The 18,657-nt window shown below is 49.3% G+C and overlaps 1 protein-coding gene across 8 annotated transcripts in view; it reads right to left on the minus strand.

Annotated features, from left to right (window-relative positions):
* The window catches only part of ANO2 (anoctamin 2), a 336,711-nt gene that overhangs the window by 288,568 nt on the left and 29,486 nt on the right, over window positions 1-18,657 (minus strand). The window lies entirely within an intron of this gene.

The raw sequence follows: 18,657 nt of genomic DNA on the forward strand, positions 1-18,657 counted from the left end.
TTTTATCTCCCCTGGTCCTGGGAGCCAGGACCATGTCCTCTCTTCTCTGCACAGCCCCCTGCGTCACGCTGAGAGGCTAGAGTTGGCTAAGTGTGCTGGCCAGCAGATGGACCAGCAACCCAGGAATGACAAAGTGGGGCTCTCGAGTAGAGGGAACTGAGAAGAAAATCCTTGTTTAACGAGGACACTGTCTCGTCAGGGCTTATAGAATTTCACTTGGCAAAGCACCCCTCCAAGGCTCTTTACTGCCTCCTGCTGGCCTGGAGGCCTCATGGCAACTGTGCAAATAATGCAAGCTCTTGGGATCAAGAGTTCAGAAATGAAAGACAGAGGCAATGTGTCTGTGGACAAGCAAAAGCAGGTACTTAGATGGAAAACAGGGCTCTTCGGGTATGTGCCTCCTCTGGTCTGTGGCCCCTGGGGTTTAAAATTCCACTCTTTCTTTTCTTTTCTGCCCAGACCTGCATCTTGGGAAAACCAGTTCTGCCCAGAGGCGATAATTCCCACCAGTACTGACTCCTTGGCTGCATGGAAAATTCCCCCCAGGAGTCTGGCAAAGGTGGCAAGGCCTCTTGTGGCTGAAGAGCTCAGTCCTCTAGTCTGGCAGCTGCTCTGGGATGCCGGCAGCCTCATGCCAGTCCACAGGCCAAAGCAGAATGTGCTCCAAGCTGGTCACGTTGGAAGCACTGAGTGATGGAAGAAGACCCTATTGGAAGCCTTTTGGGGCCCCATCAGAGGAGGACCTTCTACCCACAGCCCAAGGCCAAGGTGCACACGTCACAACAGTTCCACAGACTGCTCTGTCTTTATAAACACCCTAATCTGAAGTTAATTATTCTTTTGGGGTTTTTTTGTTTGTTTGTTTGTTTGCGGTACGTGGGCCCCTCACTGTTGTGGCCTATCCCGTTGCGGAGCACAGGCTCCGGACGCGCAGGCTCAGCGGCCATGGCTCACGGGCCCAGCCGCTCCGCGGCATGTGGGATCCTCCCAGACCGGAGCACGAACCCGCGTCCCCTGCATCGGCAAGCGGACTCTCAACCACTGCGCCACCAGGCAAGCCCCTGAAGTTAATTATTCTTGAGCAGCTCTGTCTTCTAGGATTTCACACGTTAAAGTGTGAGATAGAAAGAAATCAGCCCAGCCATCACTTACCAAATCCTCTGTTAGGGACTAAAGGGTTGGACTGAATTTCTTTTTTCTAAAATTCAGATTTCTGTGATCCCCATTCAGACAATATCTACCCTTTCTCTGATTTCAAAAAGTACATGCCAAGTGTGGTATGTATATCTGCCCCTGCCCCGTGTCCTGTCCTTGCATCACTGCCAAGAGGGCAGGGGCAACTGGGGGGCTGCTTTTGCCAAGAGTTTTCCTTGTTATTCAGAATTGAGACGAAAATCTACTTCCTCTTATTGTCCCTCTTACACTCAAAGACACATCCCACAAACAAAGTAATTCAAGAGTTACTGGCTCCATGACCTTTTACTTGAAAAAACTATATTCAAAGCAGGTGCCTTAATAAGAGAAATTCCCTATCACAGCATTTCCACAATTTTTAAGTTCTCTGTTAGGAAGGTGTCAATCATAGCCCCTATTCGGTCAAGTAACCCACAGTAAGCTCCATGATGCTTTATTTCTTCTAATCTCCTCACTGCTCAACCAAAGGATTTCCACTGTCCTTTCACCCTCAGCTTATTGAATAGGAAACCATCCAGTGCTTAATTTTATTAAAATGAAGGAACTTGAATTCTATTCTGGATAAAGAGTTTTCCCATCTTAAGGACAGACTACGTCCATGTTTCTCAAAATGTGGTTCTGAGACAAGCAGCATCAACATCACCTGCCGATGTGTCGGGAATACAGATTCTCAGGCCCTACCTGAGACTCACTGAATTAGCAACTCTCAGGGTGGGGACCAGAAAGCTGTGTTTTAAACAAGCCCGCCAGGAGTTCTAGTTCGAGCAAAATGATGTAAGCACGCACCCTGTGTCTTCTTCTGAATGCAGCTACAAAACCTGAACAGACGGTACAGACCAGCTATTTGAGAATTCTGAAAAGTAAAGAGCAGGAGGAGAAGGGAATTTGAACTAATACCAAACTGGTGTTTTTTACCTCCAGCACCCCCCCTGCTTCGTCTCAAGGCAGTCCAAACTCAGAAGTGAGCATCATCATCGTAGACAGCAAGAGCCCCAGGAGGAGCCCTCTAATTCTGGCTTGAGAAAAAAGACAAGTGTCTGTTCACACTCAGGGAGAGCGGAAGCAAGCTCCCCTTTTTTTGTTTTCTCCATTCTTTTGCACCCTAGCCCACAAGCCCCTAAAATTCTAAGGGAAAAGAACCTTCTCCTCTGAACAGAGGAGCTGTGCCCCAAGAGGGTGGAGCAAACCCGTTTCTTTCTCTCTCTCTCTGTCCTCGCACTACTCGACCCCTCCCACCCCCGGCCGACAGGAGCGGTTGTGGGAAGTGCATGGCGGAGGAGAGCAAACGAATGCAAGGTTGGCTGGTGGGTGACAAACGGGATCCCGGCAACCTGGAATGTACTAGCAAGACCATGGAGAGGGAGGATCTTATTAGCAAGGTGACCCCATAAAGCTGTTCCTGAGTGCTTGGCCACCCCTGAGCCACACATGCAAAGATCTGGCTCTCAGTAGTGTACTACATACTTTAAACCTGAACCATGTGGTGGCCTACTGCCCATGGCCCAAACTGGCCACTCGGTAGCTTCTGCAGAATAGAGCCAAATAGCACAAGGCTTTGAAAATGAAACTGATATGAAAATGAAACCACAACCCACACAAGGCTGGTCGGAACTTGCAGTCTGAGCCCAGCGAGACCAACTGCCTGCTAAAACACAAATAGGATTTAAGCAACACCCAGAATCGCATCATATTGAAAACACCCAGGATACAATCTAAAATTGCTGAGCAGACAAAGACCCAGTAAATGTCTTTATGGGAAAAGATGATCAAGAGATGCTAACTCCACGATGACAAACATACTTGAAATACCTGACAAACACTTTGATGTAGTTAGTATAAAAATGCCTCGAGAAGTAAGGGGCAAGCACTCTTGAAATCAATAAAAAGACAGAAATTCTCAGCCAAGAAACAGAAGACATCAAATGAACCAAACAGAAATTTTAGAACTGAAAACTGAATACAACAACTGAAATTAAAAGCTCACTGACGGACTCAATGGCAAAATGGGGGTGACAGAGAAAGGAGTCAGTATACCTGAAGAAACCAAGAGGAATTATCCAATTTGAACAACACAGAGAAAAAAAGAAAGGTGAAAACAACAAACCAAACCTCGGAGATCTGTGGGACAATACCAAAAAGATCTAATATTAATGCCACTGAACCTCCAGAAAGACAGAAGAATTGGTGCAGTGCAGGAAAAAAAAACTGAAAATATAACTGAAAACTTCCTCCCAAATCTGGTGAAACATATAAACCTACAGATTCAAGAAACTCAGCAAATCCCAAACAAAATAAACCCAAAGAAATCCACACCCTGATACATCGCAATCGAACTGTTGAAAACTAAAGACAAAGGAAAACATCTTAAAAGCAGCCAAAGATAAACAGGACATGGTGATTTGAATGATTACAGACTTCTCATCAGGAACCACAGAGGCCAGAAGGGAGTAGAACAACATTTTGAAAATGCTAAAAGAAAAGAATTGTCAACCCAGAATTCCACATCTTGTGAAGATACCATTCAGGAATGAAGATAAAATAAAGGCTTCTCAGATGAAAGAAAACTAAGATAACTTATTGCCAACAGACTTGCTCTAAAAGAATCGCTAAAGGAAATTCTTCAGACAGAGGGAAGTGCTACCAAAGGGAAACTCGGAATATCAGGAATGAAGAAAGAACCACAAAAATGGTAAACATCTGGATAAATAAAAATATATTGTACTATTATTCTACGCTTGAGTCCTTTAAAATATGTTTGACAGTTAAAAGTAAAAACTGTAACATTTCCGATGGGTTTTTCAATTATGTTAACTGTAACATATGAGAAAACTATGAGACGAAGTAGGAAGGGTTAAAGGAACTTACATGGTGGTAAGATTTGTACACTCCACTTAAAGTGATAAAATCCTGATTCTAAGTAGACTGTGAAAAAGATGCGTATACCTACTGTAATCCCCAGAGCAACCACCAATAAAACCACACAAAGAACTACATTCATAAATGAATTCTCTAGGTCATACTGAGAACCAGTGGGCTACAGAAAAGAACTTTACATTTAACTGAAATCCTGATTAGTATTCACTTATGACACTGAAACTCCAACTTTAAGAGAAACGGGGAATGATTCTGGCCTAGAAAAGATCTAAAGTGAGTATGGTAAGTATCGGGGGCAGGTGGGGAGCACAGAGCCCAAGCAATGGGCAAATAAACAGAATTGCTCCCCAATCCCACACTTGAGTGACAAGGGCAGCTCGGTCCCTCCCCCAGAACAGTAATCAAGGCTGGAGATTGGAACTTGAACCTCTAGGGTTTTGAGGGTCACCAATGTTCTTTGAGAAGGGACTCCGATGGAAAAAAACTGAGGGGCTTATTGATCACCAATTATGGTGGGAGAAATTCGCCGGTGCCTTCATTTTCTCCTTCTTTTAAGCCCCAACATTCTAGAAGGTCAGACTGAGATGCACACAGGAACACCAAAGATGAGAGGTGATTAACAGAAACCTAAGTGGGTTGACAGCGAACGTTTTATAGAGATATTGCCCGTCTCTAAAGAGAAAAAAGAAATTTACAGAAACAATTCAGGTAGTTCCCTCCACTTCCTTATGAAGGAGGGAAACAGCTGCCCCCCAGGTAGTGATTCTTTTGGCAACTGAATCTCAAAGAAATTAAATCCCTTGTCTGAAGCCCCAACTGATCTGGGTGCAGAGGGAAGAGGTGGCAGGGTAAAAAACAATCTGGATTAAAGAATAATTCAGGAAGAGATCCACTAAGGAAAAAATTCTGATTGAGATAATCCATGACTTCAAAATCCAGAGAAAATTCTAACTGGAGATATAAATTTGGGAGCTCTCTTACCATAAAGATGGCAACCAAAATGTTGGAAAGAAAGCGTCTTGATAATAACTGTAAAATGAGAAGAGAAGAACCTAGAAGTGAGAATTGAAGGAGCCCAACATTTTAAAATCAGATGGAGCAGAACACCCCAGCCAAGAAGACTTAAAGGTAGTGGTCAGAGAAGTAGGAGGGAAATCAGGAAAGTCTGGCATCAGGGAAGATGGTGTTTCAAAGAGGAAGCAGTGGTCAGCTGTGCTGAATCTTGCTAAACGGTTAAGGAAGCTGAGAACTGAAACATTTCTGTTAGGTTTAGCACCAACTAGAGGCCACTGGTCACCCAGACATGAGCATCTGGGGCAGAGCAACGGGAACAGAAGGCAGATTGAAAGAGTCTGACTAAGAGATTAAAACATGGAAGTAGAAAGTAACAATCACTTTGTAAGTGTGAGACACTTATTATCAAATGCAGTGATTAAGATGGTGAGGTAGTACTTGCAGCCCTACGTTCACAGCAGCACAATTCACAACAGCCAGAACATGGAAACAACCTAAAAGTCCATCGACAGATGAATGGATCAAGAAGACGTGTTACATATAGACAGTGACAGGCAACAAAAAAGGACAAAATAATGCCATTTGCTGCAACATAGATGCAACTAGAGATTATCATACTAAGTGAAGTCAGAAAGAGAAAGACAAATACCATATGATACCACTTACATGTGGAATCTAAAATATGACACAAATGAACACATCTACAAAACAGAAACAGACTCACAGGCATAGAGAACAGGCTTGTGGTTGCCAAGGGGGTGAGGGGTAGGAGAGGGTTGGGTTGGGAGTTTGGGATTAGCAGATGTAAACTATTATATATAGGATGGATAAACAACAAGGTCCTACCATATAGCACAGGGAACTATATTCAGTATCCTGTGGTAAACCATATGGAAAAGCATATTTGAAAAGAATGTCTGTATGTATATTACTAAGTCACTTTGTTGTACAGCAGAGATTGGCACCGCATTGTAAATCAACTATATGTCAATTTAAAAAATTAAATTAAATTTTAAAATGACGAGGTATTAGCACAAGGACAAACAGACCATGGGAATAAAACAGAGTCCAGAAGCAGCCTGCCACACTTGATTTATGACACAGTTAACACTGCAGAGCAGTGGGGAAGGATGGCTCTCTCAACAAATGATGTCGGGTCAATTAGATATCCCAGTGGGAAAAGAATTAATCATCTTGACTCACACCTCATGCCACATACACACACACGAAAAAAACCAGTTTTATGTGGATTGCAGATCTAAATGTGCAGGGTTAACCAATAAAGATAACACTGAAGAATATGTTTGTGACTTGGATAGGTGATGATTTCTTAAACAGAGTACAAAAAGCAGTAATTACAAAGAAAAAGGTCAATTAATGGGACTAAAATAAAATTAAGAACCTCTATCCACCAAAATACACAATTAAAGAGTGAAAAGGTAAACCACAGAGGGGAAAGAAGATATCTGCAAGACAGATATTCAGCATGAGACTGGTACCAAGACTATACGAAGAACTCTTTCAAATCCATGAGGAAAAGACAGACAAACCATCTTTTAAAATGGTCAAAAGACTTGAAGAAACACTTCACAAAAGAGGATATACAAATGGCTGGGGAAAAAAAAAACATATGAAAAGGTTATCATCTCATTAGCCATCAGGGAATACAAATTAAAAGCACGCTGAGATATCACTACACAGGTACCAGAATGGCTAAAATTTAAATGGCTTACTATACCAAGTGTCGACAAGTATGTGGAGAAACCAGAACTCTCATACACTAATGGGGAGTATAAATTAGTACAAACCCTTTGGAACCTGTTCAGTAGTGTCTACTAAAGCTAGACATATACACATTATATGACCAGCAATTCTGCTCCTAAGTATTTACCCATCAGAAATGCATTCACCATAAGACTTGTAAAAAAGTCACAGCAACACTATTCATAATAACCTACAACAGGAAACCACCCGGTATGAATGAAGTTGTTTACAAAGCAGAAATAAAATTACAGATGTAGAAAGCAAACTTATGGTTTCCAGGGGTAAGGGGGCGGGAGGGATAAATTGGGATATTGGGACAGACATATACACACTACTATATATAAAATAAATAACTAGTAAGGACCTACTGTATAGCACAGGAAACTCTACTCAATACTCTGTAATGACCTATGGGAAAAGAATCTAAGGAAGAGTGGATATATGTATATGTATAACTGATTCACTGTGATGTACATTAGAAAGTAATACAACATTGTAAATCAACTATACGCCAATAAAAATTAATTTAAAAAAAACCAGGAAACAACCCATCCACAATAAAATAGAAAAGTAAACTGTCCGTTCAAGAAAACGAAATAAATACCATATAGTAATAAATAAACCACCACTACAGGCAACAATATAGACAAATTTCACACACTTAATGTTGAGCAAAAATAGCAAACACAAAATATATACTGTATGATTCCATTCATATAGAAGTTCAAAAAACAGGCCAGGGCTTCCCTGGTGGCGCAGTGGTTGAGAGTCCGCCTGCCGATGCAGGGGACACAGGTTCGTGCCCTGGTCCGGGAAGATCCCACATGCCGCGGAGCGGCTGGGCCCGTGAGCCATGGCCGCTGAGCCTGCGCGTCGGGAGCCTGTGCTCCGCAACGGGAAAGGCCACAACAGTGAGAGGCCCGTGTACCGCAAAAAAAAAAACAAAAAAAAAAAAACAGGCCAAACGTGGGATGCTAAAGGTCAGAACAGTCATGACCTTTGGATGGGGGTCCGTGACCGGGCAGAGGCCCAAGGGGGGCTTCTGAAGGGCTGGAAAGGTTCAAGATCGTCATCTGGGTGGCAGTCACACAAGTGAATCCACTTAGTGATAATTCATCAAGTTGTACACTTAAAATTTGGGCTGAAGAGGAAGAGTGAGAAGGTCATAACTGGTAATAGTTGGTTAAAAGAGGCATTTCTAAGACAGAATAAAGGTGAGCATGTAACACCAAGCTGCGGCCCAAGAAGCTTGCTGTCTCTCACTGAGGTGGGAGAGAAGCCCCCTGCTGCCTGCCCGACAGTGGCCGTGCCTAGTAGGGACCAACAGACTCCTGATTAAAAGCATCCCTCTGGACCTTGCTTCCAGCTTAGGAGGCCAGCAGTTACCTCTTTACTAGTCATTTCTGATCTCATCTCAGGGGCCTACAGGCTTCATGTAATTACAAATTCTAACAACTCAACCGACTAGCCAAATTGCATGATTTCCATTTTCAGAGGAGGAAACGGATGCACTTGGTGAGTTGGCAGTTACCCCTCCAAAATCACACGGCCCCTCGGAGACCATGGATGCTGAGATCTTCAGGCAGGTGAGTCCACAGACCCCAGGGGAGGAAGGTGGCAGCACTGCATCACAGAAGGTGCCCCGCTCTGCTATGGAGTCCCAGCTTAATCTCCGAAAGCCTCAGCTGCTATAAAATGGGAATGATAATTTCACGAAAAGCGCCTCTTCATAGTAACTTTGTGAAGAGAATGTATATCTGGCATATAATCCGGTGACCACACTGTTTGTTTCCTTTGTCCTCCTCTTCGAAGAGAGAAGCATTTCTTGCAAAGAGCTCCACAAACCACAGAGGCAAAGGTCCCTAGGATTCCAGACGCGTGTTCCCAAGACCCCGCAGACCCCAGCGGCATGACCGGCCCGCAGGACAGCGAATCCCTCTCCTCTGCACGGCGCTCGTTCGGATCATTCACGTGGGTTCCTGTGTTTCTACGTGGTTTGGGTGTGTGTGTGCCTTCCCCAGATGGGGGGCAGGGGGATACAGCTGCACAAGTGGGTATGTTTCTGTTTCAAGCTGCAGCTGTTTCCCCAGGAGAATTGTAAAATCATTGCAAATTCATCAGCATCTTTTGAGGAAGCCTCCTAACCGGCAACGTGCTCAGGGAACTGCACGGCGAGGCGGGGGGAGAGAACTGAGCACGGGGACGGATGCGGGAACTCCATTTTCACAGATTTCCTCTACCACTCAAGTTCTAAAGAACTCTTGGGAGCAGCATCAAACTCACCCCCATCCACACCCGTGTATTTCAACTGAATCACGGGAACCCAGAGTCCTGGGAAGCCAGAGAGGTACCAGGCTCCCAGCTTCGCCTTCAAGCTCCAGGCCAAGAGGTGCAGGCAAGCCAGGGTCGTTTGATGCGCGACCATTTCTGAGCCCCCTCCTGGTCACGAGAGGTTTCGCTTCCCACACCTAATACTCAGCACCCCTCTACAGGGCCCAGGACGACTGGTAATGCTTTTGTGGGCTTGAGAAAGTTCCCGAACGTCCATGGGCCTCCTTCTGTAAAATGAGACAAGCAGGGAAGATTCTCAAAGGTCCCTTCCAGCTCTGACTTTCTGAGTCATCAGGGCCGACAATAAAATCAGATAGAAAAAACTAAAATAAAATAAACTCTCCCTTTTCCAAAAGAATCGGGGGTGCATCCACGCTTGCTCTACATTTAACTTGTGGCCCCTGCCATCCTGGCCGGCCCCCTCCCCGGACAGGAAATGACCCCAACTCCTTCATCTGGGGCTCATTGCTTCCTCTGCTGTGTATTAGAACTGGTTATGGCTGTCTGGACAGAGCCGAGGTCCAGGGGGCAGGAAGGCGTCTCCTTGTTCTCGGCCCAGGGGACAGGAGCAGGCCGGACAGCTGGGACGGGCTTGGTCTCCGTCGCCCCGCTGCTGGCTGGGCCTGATGGCTTTCTGTGCTCATCAATTCAGATGTTCTCCTGGGGAGTCCTTGACTTCACACTGGGTGGGGCCCCTGTCAGCAGGGGAACCAGCTGTCCCCGCCCCACTCCCTTCAGGGTCTGCTTTCCGAAGGCTGAAAACCCGAGTTTCTACGCCCAGCAAGCCAGCAGCAGCGGCTACAAAAGGGACCTGGAGATGTTAGCAAAGCCGGGCAGGAAGTAACAACGAGCAGATTCAACCTGGAAAAATGTGGCCGTTGCCTCTGGGGCTAAATAATCACAAACACAAATACTCAGGTGGGAGGGAGATGCCTGGAACAGGAAGCGGCCAGACAGCATTTGGAGAGGAGCTTGCAATGTGATCTAGTGACAAAGAAACTGCTGGGGGATCCACAGACTGGATGCATGGAGGTGCTACCCCAACAAGAACAAGGAAGGAACAGGGGCGGGGCCGGCAGCTGTTCCTCTGCCTCCCTGGAGGCCAGGACTAAGCAGACCACAGGGTGGAGATGGCAGCAAGGGAGGGTCAAGTCAGACTCTAGAAAGAACCTTGTCGCTATGGAGCGTAGGGAGAGATTATCCGAGGTGATGGGGAAATCCCCAGGAAGATACTTGAAGCACCGGGACATAGGAAGCCTGTCCCAGAGGCAGAGGCATGGCCTAGACGACCTTCAGACACCCCACGCAGCCCAGCAAGGAACACCTGATTCTGCAGGAAACAGGGAGCTGACCTGCCCGTAGATGCCACAGGAGACAGATGGAGGAGCCCAAACCAACTGAAAATACTGAAATCTGAGGGCTGGGGAAAGTCACATGACCCGTCTTGAGTCTGAGACCAAGCTCCAATCTGCAGCCGGCCAGACTCCCCGCTCCTCCGGCTTGCAGGGAGGATACTTCCCCATCTTCCCGCTGGCTCCATTACCTAGGACGTGGGAGTCTCGTTGGCTCCCGAGACAAATCCCCATGTACTTTAGGCCCAGCGGGGTCAATCAAATGCGTGCCATCTGACTTCGTTCATCGACTTATGGTTGCTCTGAGGCACTCAGGTTAGACCCCAAGAATAAATTTCCTCCTGAGTTTTGAGATACTGTGCAAGCAAGGAAAAGAGGCGATTTCTCTTCTCCTTCCCTCTGGTAGGTTCACAGGCTTCTAGATGGTGCTTCAAGAGCTGTATGGCGCATCTTATTTCTCACTAAAGCACGGTGAGAAAGGTACAAGTGTGTATCACGTCCATCAAACTTGAGGTTTGGAAGTTTGGGTTTAGAGAGCGGATAAATTAGGCTGATTATCCACTTTAAAACGGGACTCTCTGCAACAAGCTACATTAATATACTTAAATTTCAAAGAGAATTTTATAAACAGGGGTTCAGTGTAGCAGGCGAGACTGCTAACTCAGACCAGGGCACACAGATGGATGACCTATCCGTGCAAAGGTCCCTATGATTCCAGGTGAGTCTTCCTGGGAACCAGTCAGCCTCCTGGTGAGGTATCTGATACCAGGTTTTAGCCCTTGGGCAAACTTTCCAGAGACTTCAGAAAGAAGAAAAGAAAAAAAATGTGTTGAAGGAGGCTCTCCAGGGCATCTAGACAACCAGCAGGTGTCAGAGCCTGACATGGGTCTGTGAAGCCAGGCCAGGAGAGGAATGCGAATAATTAGGATGGGAGAGTCCAGCTCATTTACAGACAGGTCAGCCTGGAGAACAGAAAACAACAGAAGTTGTTTAGGGATCTTCGGGCCTGAGAGGAACGAACTAGAACGGCAGCTATGCTGAGCTTCTGACATGGGCCAGGCACTGCCCTAGACACTCTGAGGAACGGCCCCTCATTTAATCGTCTGTTTCCTTCACAACTACCACGTACCCCTGATGGGCCACCTGTCTTCCAAACGACTCAAACAGATCAGATGAGAAAACCAAAGTGACAGGTGGCATCACACAATCTGCCCAAGCTTAGGCATCGCTTAGTGGCTGAGCTGGGATTCCAACCTCACTTTACTCCAGAACTTTCTCCTTCAGGAAACCTTCCAGCCCTGCCCCTCCTGGTGCCAGTCATTGTAACAAGTCAGCTAAGCTGCGTGCAGGCACATATACGCAGGCAACAGGGTCTGTGCGTATCACGTGCCATTACCCAAACCACTGGAAGCAGGGAGAGCCAATCAACCACAGCCCTTCTGTCCTGGAGAGAAGGACACTCTGTGTCTGGGGGAGGAAGATCCCAGCATCTCTGTCTTGTACAAGACGGAGAATTCTCTTCCGTTTCCTGAGCATCCGAACCGCAGGAGGGAACGACCCAGAATGCAAGAGGCCGTGAGCAGATTAGCCACTCGCCACCACACGTGCCCATACGTGGAATAACCTGCACGTTTACAGGGGTCGCCCTGCATGACCCTGAGAAACCGTCTGCCTGCTGTGCCCTTCGCTAAACACTGACCCTCCCCCAAGGGTGCTGACATCTTCCTCCTCGTCACCCCACACCAGCACGGGCCTCTGCACACGAGGGACTCTCCATCCCAAATGCGGCCAGGCCGCGCGGGTGTTAAGCTCTGACATAAGCGGCTTCTGAAGGTGGGGGTAAAGGAAGGCAGGAGGCCCGTCTGCGGCCGCGGTCGTTGATAAAGGAAAGGGTCACTCCGGTGTGACTCCCAGAGCCCTGCTCCATCCGCCGGTGCCCAGCCCACCACCGTCACCTACAGATTTGATCCCTATTAAAGACGCAGCTGCTGCAAAGTCCGGCTGTCCTGAGGGGTCTGAATGAAAGACCTGAGAGTGGATGTAAAGCGGGGAGAGAGATGGGAGAACCAGATGGGAGAAGCCACAGAAGAGAGAGGCTGGGCACCCGAGACAAACGGGTCCCGCCATCAGCCCTCCTCATGCCCACGGGCAGGAAAGGGCAGAACACACACGTAGGGGTCCTCCCAGCCCTGCTCCCAGGGGGCTGACATTCCACGCTGGCTCACTGTCCAAAGTGGCTCTGGACACCACGCTACCCCGCGCTCTCTCCAGTTCCTGCAGTGTCAGTCCCCAGCCTCGCCCTCCTGGGAACCCCTGCTGCCTCTCACCCTGTTTGCTGGTCCAGATCTACCCAGCTGTCTCAGAGGCATCCCCGAGCAGACTGATTCCTGCCACAAACACAGTCCATGGGTAATTAAAAGGTATCTGCAGGGATCCAGCTGTTCCCCCATCCCATGACCGCCCTCCTCGGCGGATAAGAGGGGTGACGGAGGGGGCAGAACGGGGACCAGAGAGGTAAGGAGAGAACGCTCCCAAGTTCAGAGGCTCCCGGCTCCTCTCCTGAACGTGCTTTGGTGGCCGACAATCCCGACAGTGAGAACGAGGACTCCCCCTTGCCCACGCCAAGCTCAGACGGCAGAAGCATTACCCCCAGAGAGGGGGGACACTGCAGTTACTGAGACTCAGATGCAGGGTCTGAATCCCTCCCTGGCACTAGCTCTTTGACCTTGACCAAGTAAACTCAGTTTTCTTATCTGAAAAATAAAGACAGTAATAGTAAATCTTTTATAGGGTTTTTACAAAGATTCAATGAGTTGCTTTATGTACCGAGCACAGTAAAAGTATTTGTTGTCATGACTGATATCTTCAAAAGCAGCATTGAGATGCTCAGGAGGGAAGTGTCCAGATCCCTGCGGCCCCTGTGGCAGGAGGGAGAGAACAGGTCTTCCTGGCAGCACCAAGAAGGAGATTTCTCGTCACTGGATGAAGGCAAGGTCCCAGGGCCAGAGAGGCCGTGGGGACACAGCCCTGGTCACGCAGACAGTTCCTGACATACGATCCATATGAAATTGTGTCTGTGTCTGTTTCTGAAAGATTTCATGATCACATGGAGACAAGCCTGGCCTAAACGCAAACATCAACGAGTCCACAGCCACGGTAATCATCCTGGGCTGTGGGATCTGCCCCAAGGGCAGAGCTGCAAGGTGCTGAGAGAAAGAAGAAAGGAGAGAACTGGAGAGGGAGAGGGAGGGAAGAAAGCTAGGGAAAACTGCTAACAACCCCCAGGGCTCAACCTCTTCCCCAGGAGGGTCACCAATCCTCTCAGCGCTGGACCCGAGGGCAGCCTGAAAGGGCTCAGGTTTACCCCAGCGGTGCCCACCCTGTGTGTGTGTGCCTGTCTGTCTGTCTCCCCTGCCGACCCTTCCTCCCACCCCCTCCTCTTGTTTTTGTTCCGCTCTGCCCTCCCCTCAGGACGGGGGCGGGGGGGGGTGCTCCGAAGGCTATGGCATCTTTGTCCCTGGCTGGGGAAGCTGCTGCAGAAGCAGCCGGAAGGTGGAGAGGGGGTGAGGGGGGAGGAAACGCGGGCAGGGTTCCAGGCCACGGAGAGTGGGGGCAGGGCTCGGGGAAAGGGAGCGGGGCCTCTCTTCTTGGGAAAGCCTTCCCTGCCGACTCCAGCCCTTGGGGACGGTCCCCTCCCCTGAACAACTCCACCGTGTACTGTCTTTGCTACACATTATGCTTTGAGTCGATTCAACACACTTGAGTATCTACTATGTGTCAGACACTGTACAAACAAAAGAGGAATAAAACACAATCTCTGCTCGCAAAGTCTTCGATCTATCTGGGGATAAGTGAAGCTCCAGAGGGCGCAAAACTAAGTGTTTTGGTAATTCTGCCCAAGAACAAGGAACATTAGATTAAGGACAGACACAAAAGAGCATCAGATAACATTTTTTTTTTTTTGCGGTACGCGGGCCTCTCACTGCTGTGGCCTCTCCCGTTGCGGAGCACAGGCTCCGGACGCGCAGGCTCAGCGGCCACGGCTCACGGGCCCAGCCACTCCGTGGCATGTGGGATCTTCCCGGACCGGGGCACGAACCCTTGTCCCCTGCAACGGCAGGCGGACCCTCAACCACTGCGCCACCGGGGAAGCCCCAGATAACATTTTCAAAAGTCCCTTTTCAATTATCTGCAAAGATAAAGTCTCCATTTGATGTCAGTACATCTTTAAGCTCTCTGACGCTACCTAAGCTTCCTTCTTTCTTTTAACCTTTTCTCCTGCTTCTGTAATTGAGGTATAACTGACATAGAGCATCATGTTAGTTTTAAGCGCACGACGTCATAAGCCGCCTTCTCCACAGAGAGTGAGCCTCTGTTCCCCAGCCTCGGACCTTCTGCAGCCAACTGCGTCCAGCTGGAAACCAGTGATGTTATTGTGTTTCTGCTGTGGTTTATTTTTGTAGGTATTTTCTATTTATTGGTGTGTTGGTTTTCCATTGATAATAATGATACAGTACTTCCTTTTAAAATAAATTTAAGTTTAAAAAGTGAACTTAGCAAAAACATTCAGCAAGTAACAGCATAAATAGTAAATGGCTATTTACTATTTATCCTGAAACAGGTAAGCTGGGGTATTCAAGATCATGATCACAGTACTAAAATAACTGAAATTGTGAGACCCTTTGGCCAGAGGAACCCAGAAAAGAAGCAATCAGCATCTAAGCCTTCGTGATTACATCTCTTCCCCCAACTAGACATCAAACACCCCGCACCTCCTCCCTTTGGGGAGGCCTAATCCACACACTGCCATGTTCATTCACTCAGAAAATGGAAAGGAAATTCAACCCAGCTCACAGGAAGGGTACAAATCGTGGAAAATTAAAGCAAAATGTGGCAGGTGGGAGAGCCAACTTGGGCCCGTGGCAAAGAGGAAAGCCCGATGCAAGAAGCAAGCCCACACCATTCCTACAAAGACCTGGGGAAGTGATGGCCCTTCTTTCTAGGACATGCTGCAGCCTGTGAAGTATCTTCACCCGTGGAAGGGGCTGCTCCAGGGCTCAGATTGGGCCAGCGTGGCTAAGAAACGTGCACAAAGGCCACGCCCGTGACCCCGGCTTGTCGCCCTCTGCGCTCCAGATTTCTCCCCTCTACCTTCTGCCGTCACAGAAGTCCAGGTGACAGCAGGAGATAACTCCCGCCCAGAGCCACTGGTCTTCTAAATGTTCTGCCAGCACAGCCCTGCTCCCAGGCCCTGGCCCAAGTCGGTCTGAATGCATCCCCTCCAGCTGCACCCGGAGCGCAGGACATAGCAACGCACAGAGCGCCGCCATCTGCGGATGGGCAGCGTGGGCAGGGTTCCAGCAGCAAACCCCCCCCACCCCAGGCCGGGGCCCCGGGCTTCAGCTCCGAAGCCTTTGGTCGTTTCCCAGTCTGCACTTGACAAAGAAAACACGACCCGTCAGCACACCCTCCAAATCCCACTCCTCTGACTTCCCGATCCTGAAAAGGTGCTAAACCCCGCAGGCGCTCTCCCAGGCCTGGGAAACCTCGACCCTCCAAGGGCCGGTGGATGAGTTAAGTCCCCGGGGCTGGAGGAGCTCAGAGAGGAGGGGCAGCCATCCACAGGCAGCTATCTCCCGCCTCTCGACACCTGACGGCGAGCCATCCCCCAGTGGAAACACGACGAGACAGTGACAAGAATACCGGCGGTCACCTAGCCCAGGCCCACGGCCCGGCCCCACGACTGTGGAGCTGGACAGAGAGTCGGGCTGCTGGCCGTCACGGGTGGGAGACAGCAGAGGGACTCCCAAACCAGCGATGCCCGAGGGGCAGTGATCTCATGCTGGAAGATGTGGGGACGGACCCAGAGTCCCCCAGGAGCCCCATGCAGTACACGTCCACTTCCAAGAACCTTTCAGGGGAGATTCACGCACTCTGGCCTCAGCCAACCTCCTGGGTGAGGAGGAGGGACGAGAGCGAGAGCGGGCGGGGTTTCCACCGTGCACGTCTGCTTCAGAAGACAGTGACATGGCCGGCTAATGGCTGACAATCCTGCCAGCTCTCCTTCCTCTTGCTCCCGCTGTCCCCTCGGCCTAACCTCCCTGAAGTCCCGATGCACAGAACAGGGGAGGCAGGGAGCACACTGGGGGCCCTGTCGCTTTTGCTTGTGGCCTGGATGTAAACAGGCGCATTATCTCCCCGGGGCAAAGGCCACGGCCCTACTCAGACTCGCCATCCACTCACCCGTGGCTCATCCAGAAAAGTCGGGCTTCTCAGCAGAGCACACAGCGAGGAGCTGTCTGTTCCCGACACCAGGGCAGGCCGGGCCGACACGCCCAGGTCACAGCGTTCCTTGCAGAACCCTTCACGAAAGTCCTTAAAACACCAACATGCTTAATTCCAACATTCAAACTAGGAACAATTTTAGTGGAAGAACTCATATGATGGGCAACAGAAAATCACCACCAAAATCAAATGCACAATTAAACCTGATGGGCCGACTCTAAGCTTTCCCATTAATATTCTCCTCCTTCTCCCCCACTTCCTCTGCCCTCACCAAGCACACACTGGCAGCCAGGTGCTAACGGCTCCCGAAGGCTGAAGGGAAAGACATGTAAGAACAATTTTAAATTGAGAAAATTGACTTTATCAGTACAGTTTTTGAGAACACTGAGAAAACAGTCTGCAGTGAAGAGAGGGGGACACGTAAGGCTGGTGGCCCAGAACATCCTCACCATCGACCAAACACCGGATACAACCAATGGTGTCTCCAGACCTCAAAGGCTCCAAGAAAGACCTCACCACATACAACACCCAGGTCAGCTAAGCCTTCCAAACCTGCACCCGCCTCCCCAGCGTCCCAGCTTGCAGAGGGCGAATCTTCCCCGGAGCGCTGATAAAAGTAGCAGACACAGCACGCTCAGGTCTGCTGGGCCCCGAGCATCGGGGGGCAGGGAGAGGGAAGGTGATTCAGTTTAGAGCTTCAAGGCGGGAGTGGAACTTCTCCCGGTCACCCAGGCCCCGGGTCACTCTCCCAGCACTCTCTTCCCACCTCTGTAACTGCACTTTTAGACCTGACCGTGTGGCTCTCCGTGGTCACGTCTGCTTCGCCCAGCAGACTAGAGGCCTCAGCCCCACCTCAGAGGTGAACGTCTGCTAACGGGAGAGGCAGGAGAGAGGAGGCCAGAGATGGAGCCCGGCGGGTCTTCTCGGGCAGCTGCTTCCCTTTTGGGCATCTTTACAGCTGAAGCGACTAGCCAAGCGGTCCCTGGCTGACAAAGAACTTGACTTTATCAAACGACCAGTGGAGAAAGGCCTTCTTTCTGCACGTTTGTCTCAGAGACCGAAATATCTAGCACTGCCGTGAAAAGGGATAATTAGCAGGATAGAGACCAGCTGTCCCCTGACCCTCTCTTCACCAGATACAGAGACTGACGTAAATGAGAGAAGCAGGAGTGACACACCAAAATACTGAACCCCCAGCAGAGCGCAGTGTTAAGTCAGAACACGCACCAGCCACGGACCCCCGACAGTCATGCGAGGAGGCCCAGACACCAGGCTGCTGCCAGCAAGATGGACCTAACAGAAGGAGGTCATCTCCCGCATGACTCATTTGTCTGCACAGACTCTCTGCCATCAGGATCTCATCTGCCGAAGACGGAACCAGCAGCGTGAGCTTGTACAAGTCACATCCTCTCGACTTCGGTTCCCACTCTCTTCCGGAACTGAGAGAAATTCCAAGCCCTTCCAGCTCACGTATCACAGGACCCCATTTCCGGGTGCCTCACAGATCGCCCCTGATAACAGAAAGCCAGCAGAACACAAGCAGGCCAAGGGGTGCCCAGGCCAGAAGCCTTCAGCACGTCAACCGCTGATGCCTGCCCTCTGCTACCACAGGGGGGGAATGGGATAATCAAAGCCCAGAACCTCCTTCCAGCCACTTCTGAGGAATCCTAGGACTGCTAGAAGCTCACTGATCGATGAAAGACACCCGGACGTAAAGGACTTGAGAAAGAGCCAGCCCCCAGCGCCTTCTAACTCTGTTTAAACCCTTGGCCCGCTTTTCACCGGAGCCATTTCTTTGATAACCTGGGCAGCGTCTGTCTGCATGGCAGGGGGGCCATGTAAG

Source organism: Delphinapterus leucas, chromosome 11, assembly GCF_059928025.1.
Source record: "Delphinapterus leucas isolate spDelLeu-1000000601 "Yukka" chromosome 11, BTC_Dleu_Yukka2, whole genome shotgun sequence".
In the NCBI taxonomy this organism is placed as follows: domain Eukaryota; kingdom Metazoa; phylum Chordata; class Mammalia; order Artiodactyla; family Monodontidae; genus Delphinapterus; species Delphinapterus leucas.